The following is a 6,000-nucleotide window of genomic DNA, read 5'->3' as shown; positions in this document are numbered from 1 at the left end:
TTCTCTGCTGCCTTCACTACTTCATCCCTCAGAGCTACCCCTTCGTCTTCTACTGTATTTCTTTCCCCCATTCCTGTCAATTGTTCCCTTATACTCTCCCTGCAACTCTGTACAACCTCTGGTTTAGTCAGTTTATCCAGGTCCCATCTCCTTAAATTCCCACCTTTTCGCAATTTCTTCAGTTTTAATCTACAGTTCATAACCAATAGATTGTGGTCAGAGTCCACATATGCCCCTGGAAATGTTCTACAGTTTAGAACCTGGTTCCTAAATCTCTGTCTTACCATTATATAATCTATCTGATACATTTTAGTATCTCCAGGATTCTTCCATGTATACAACCTTCTTTTATGTTTCTTGAACCAAGTGTTAGCGTCAACATAAAAACGTAAACAGCCTACTTACAAATTGAACGCCCCCTTGTTGTTAAAATGTCAGAACGAAGTTCTAACTGAATGATGCTGCACATCAAACGATTCCGTTTCATCTGAGGATTACAAAACTGTGCTTGGATTTCGTAGCTGTAAGTGTTAGTAAAGTTATTCATATGCGTTTAACGATGTTTTAAGGTACTTACTTTCCGTGTCCGGAACTAGACTTCAGACTTCCAAAAATCAGCAGCCAATATGGCCTTGTCATTTGCCTCCCATAAGTCATTCATTGTGCAGGGCTGGTCTAAATGTGGAAAGATAAGCAGGTGTTGAATGTCCTGGAGAGAACCACACAGACAGAGAGTGTCCTCATTCTCTTTTAGGAAACCCCATTGTTGCAGGTTTGTCTTGCACTTTGGCACCTCTACTCTCATACGGTTTAGGGTTCTCAAGACTATGTATGACAGGTCTCCACCAGGCGCCAGTTCTTCTTTTACATCTTTAATGGGGGTTTATCAGGTAGATTTCCCACCTTTTCAAACGATTCTCTGCAGCCGACCCTTCCAGGGCTCGGATACGTGACAGGAAACTCTTCCTCGAACAAAGCCGTCAGTCAACAGGCTGGTGTCCATATAAAGGATAACGCATGTCCTTTTCGTGTTTGGTTTTTTCGGCTTCGGCAGCGATGTCACGTCGTATGTTGGGCGGTGCGATCCCCATGGTTAAGTACATCTTGTGCGCTGGGGTTGTCCTCAAGCATCCGGTAACAATCCGTGCCATTTCATTCACCGCGACATCAACTTTTCTCGCGTGTGTTGATGCAGACCAGACTGGAGCGGCGTATTCCGCGGCTGACACACTGAGTGCAAGGGCTGAAGTTCTCAGGACTTTTGGGTTTGCACCCCAGGATCCGCTGGTTAGTTTTCTGATTACGTTGTTTCTAGTTGAGACTTTTTCCCTTGTGGCATTAAAATGATGTTTATAGGTCAGTGTGCGATCTAACATGACACCAAGATATTTGGGCGTTTTACAATGCTCGAGACGTTCACCTCTCCACATTACATTTAATTCACGATTTGCCTCCCTGTTCTTTAAATGGAATGCACAGACCTGCGTCTTGGAAGGGTTCGGCCTTAGGTGGTTTGCCTCATAATACTGGGAGAGAGCTTCCAAGGTACTGGTTAATTTCTGCTCTACATCCATGAAATTGTTGCCTTGGGCTGCAACTGGAGTGTCATCGGCATACATAAATTGGCGCGTGATGTTTGGCACTGGTTCGTCATTTGTATATTATACAGAGCTGGGGCGCCCACATCTCGTGGTCGTGCGGTAGCGTTCTCGCTTCCCACGCCCGGGTTCCCGGGTTCGATTCCCGGCGGGGTCAGGGATTTTCTCTGCCTCGTGATGGCTGGGTGTTGTGTGCTGTCCTTAGGTTAGTTAGGTTTAAGTAGTTCTAAGTTCTAGAGGACTGATGACCATAGATGTTAAGTCCCATAGTGCTCAGAGCCATTTGAACCATTTTTAGAGCTGGGGCGAGGACGCTTCCCTGAGGTGGGCCATTCCTCTGATTTCTCCACCTGCTCTTCTTGCCCTGGAGACAAACTAAAAATCTCCTATTATGCAGGAAAGTACCTATCAGTGATGTTAAATGGTAATCTCTTGTCATATTATATACTTTCCTAAGGAACCTCAGATGGTTTACAGTATCATATGCAGCTGAAAGGTCTATGAATGCCACTCCCGTGATCTCTTTCCTCTCAAACCCATCTTCGATATGTTGGGTCAGGTTCAGGGCTTGACCGCAGCACGATTTGCCTGGTCGGAAACCTGCCTGCTGTTGGGTGATGTTTTAAAGTGAATACGACGTACCATGCCTTACTTAACGTAAGCCTTTGCCTTGTTGATTGAGATACCCATCACTATAATCTAAATGGCCTTGTTTAACACTGTCCCAAAAATTTGTTGTTTGAACCATGATGCATTTCTTGCTCACAGGTGATAACTGGTTCACTTGGCTCATTGAGTCGGCTGTAACGCTTGTGTCCTTTACGTCTTTCTTCAGCAATTCCTGGTTTGTCCAGCATATAACATGACGCATTCGAAAGTTATGAGTTATGCACCCGGTTGTCGGAGTCATTTCTTAACGGCGACGTGAAACAATTGCCAGGACAAAATGCGGCGTGTCTCGTTCACTGTTAGGGTGGAGTCCGAACAGCGAGCTACGAATCTGACGAAGGCAACTAGGAAGACGGGTATTCGTTGCACATTGTCGTGCTGACAATGGGAATTTCATGAATCGAACGCGCTTGCATTTGGTGGTCGAGTGTGAATCGTATAAGCCGGTAGTCTACAATGCAAATGGAATTTGACGGAATATCGAGTGAAACAGAATTGAATTGGTTATTAGCGAAAATTAAAGATAAAAAATGTCTATGGTAGTTCATCACCATCATCGTCAAGTCGCATCTCCAATTTACAGGGTGTTGGTGAAGAGTCTCTCCCAACTTCTCCTACGTTTGCATAGCTCTTCCTCCTGGATCCTGCCCCAAAGGAAAACGCTGTCGGCGACGCCCTTCTTAACCATGTCGATCCAACTTTTCCTTTGCCGTCCAACATGCCTTTTCCGAGTTACAGTAATTTCAAGGGATTGCTTGCCTATCCTTGTTTCTTCCATCCGTTTCACATGATCGGTACAATCTTAATCTGGATATGGAAACTTTTTCCAGCACACTCAGTTTTACGTCTGCATCCGTTTCATTTCATGTCTCATCCTTTTTCCACCTTAGTATAGACCTAACAGTCTTCATTTCACCACTGGGGTTTTGTTATTCACTCTCTATGTCTTCAGTCAGTAGATAAAAATGGGAATATAAAAGGTGTTGAACATTGTAAGTTTTGCCTTGTGTGGTATCTGCTTCTCCCATTGAAGGCAGCTTACTCATTTGCAAAAAAAGTGGAGAGCATAATGCTTACGCCTTGGAACTTTTCAAGTTACTTTTCTTCAATATAAAACACCGCCAAAACCTCGGAAATGTTTCAAATTCTTGTTGCACATCCTCCAAGGGTCTTCTGTTCAGCGTAACTTCGACTGTCTTCCTCGTCTGCTTACCGCCATGGATACAGTACATGATTTCGTTTTTATATTGAAATCAATTAAATTACTTCCGAATACTGAGATGACTAACATAGCTAGAGATTTTCTATCGAGGTTGACTCCCTTATCCTTTGATGGCGCCGTGTCAAACCTGCAAGGCAGCAGCTGCACGTCAGCTAGCTAAGACGGTGGACCAACAGTGTTGTCCAGGTGATCACTCTTGCAATTAGCACATAGGAGTTGAGTATCTGGCTCATATCTGCCATACGTAAGAGCAAGAAATACATTGCCAGGATAAATATTAAGCAAAGGATTCAAAGGAACAGACAGCAATAAGAAATTATTAAAGAAGTTGCATTCTGGTTGACATCGTTCAGCTGTAGAAGCTTAAAAGTCGTGTGTGCGTGATGAGAAAGTAAATGCCCGCCACGAGGATTCTGCTTCATCTAAGTAATTTGTGCCGGGAAATTTTCAGAATATCACTAATCAGAGTGAAAATGCAACTGTACAGGTGTGTAATTAAGCCCACTATGGTTGAAATATTTCTCCAGTAAAGCCTGCTGCTTACTTCCTTCCTTGACTACTGGACATAAACTAAATACATCCTGCTATCTATAAAAATTAAATCAGAAAATTAAATAACAAGGCAGAAAGTGGGCATATTATCACTACGAGTTACAGGGTCAGACTTTTTAACCTGTATATGAGCTATTTGCCATTCAACCACAGGACTAAATAATTTCTAATTCCCTTAATTAAATTTGCGACTGCAAACAATAATCGATGCATAGCGAGAGTGGGAGCAGGCGTCAACCTCTGGGCACAGAGAGAGTAAATGCACTGCTGTTGAACAGACTATTCCGCAAGATTTTCCGCCGTTTCTTGGTAGTTAGACCGTAACTCTGCTGAGGTGATAAGTTCACTGGATGAGGACGCTGGGCTCGGTGGCCGCTATTGCCTTCTTGGTATCCTGTTGGCTGTGTCTGCTTAAAGATTTCATACTCTCCTTTCCTTGGTTTGTGCGTTCATCCGTGACGACACCACCTCATCTTTACACTGAACTAGTGCTCTTTCAGGCTGACGGCAACGAAATCTTAACTTCAAATCGATGGAAGGCAATGACAATTGCGAAGAACAGCGATCACAAACTAGTGCGGCGTTGAACTTTAAAGTTTTACATTTCTCACAGTATTTATTGTAGCAACAGTGCATAAATAATTTCATATACAGATCAACAGCACAAGAAGTTCTAAGGTACCAGGTCTCGAAACATGCTTGAATTCCCGTATTAGTTCATAGTGTAGCCTCCACGGGCGGCAGTGAAGGAGCTGATCTGGCATCCAGTCAAGCGTACATTTGGCGAATACTGTTCTGGAATACCTTATGCCACCCCTGCTCGACCTGTAAGAGTTGTTGGTTGACGTGAGTCACTTCTCGTCGCATCATATTCCCACCTTATTCTACATGTTCTCGATTGGAGTGAAGTCCGTGGATCGTACTGGCCAGTGAACTTGCCGCACGTCTTGCAGAGCATGTTGAGTTTCACGGGCTGCTTGTGGGAGAGCATTATCCTGTCAGAACAACACGTCACCTTCCCGTTGCGAGAACGACAAAAAACGGGTCTAACAACATTCTGCACGTAGTGACCGCTGGTTAGCGTTCCCTCCAGAAACTCCAAACATGAACGAGAGTTGCAGATTATGTCACTCCAGGCCATAAGGCTTGGGTGGGGCCAGTGTCTCTTGGAAAAATGCATTCTACACGACAGCACTCACCAGATGTATGTGGTACGTACAAACAACCATCACTTGCGTGCATGCATTCCATTTTCCAAGTTATCCTCCAACAACATCAGGGGAGCTGTGAACATTGATGTTGTGGCGTGAGTGGAAGACGGACTAGAGGTGAGCGGGCCTGTAGTTCCACTGCTAATAACCAGATCATAACAATTCGTGTTGACACATCTGGGTTCACAAACCCTCTTATCTGTGCTGTGGTAGCTGTACGATCTGCCACTGCTGCCGTCTAAACACCACGATCCTGTAGGGCGCCTGTGCTGCGTGGACGTCCAGAACCTCGTCTACAGGTGTGAGAATGCTCGCGTGACCACTGACACCAGCATCGTTGCTCAACTAATGCAACATTCCAACTTGTGTGGCAATTCTCCAAAAGAACCATCCCGCCACTCGAAAGGGCACAGTTTGACCCTTGTTGAACTCACTCAGTTGGCTGTAGGAAGCTTGAGTGTGTCTCCGTGACATGGTCGCCTGCTTTCTGTACATCATTTAACCACACTGAGCCTTCTGCTGTCTGCACGCCCTGTTAAAGAGTAGACACAGTTGCAGCTCAGGTAGCTATGCAACTACACTGTCTGTTGTCAAACAATGGTAAAACCATTATCAAAACCTCTAGTATCACCCAAGTGGTGTAGGTATTGGGACAAGAGGGTTAAGAGCCGGCTTTACCTTGTTGCCAGATATATCCAAGATGGTGGCGATGACGTCATCCAGGATGGCGGCCATGATGTCATTAAAA

Source organism: Schistocerca piceifrons, chromosome 6, assembly GCF_021461385.2.
Source record: "Schistocerca piceifrons isolate TAMUIC-IGC-003096 chromosome 6, iqSchPice1.1, whole genome shotgun sequence".
NCBI classification, from domain to species: domain Eukaryota; kingdom Metazoa; phylum Arthropoda; class Insecta; order Orthoptera; family Acrididae; genus Schistocerca; species Schistocerca piceifrons.
The sequence above is the reverse complement of the archived record's forward strand: the minus strand, read 5'-3'. Positions refer to the sequence as shown.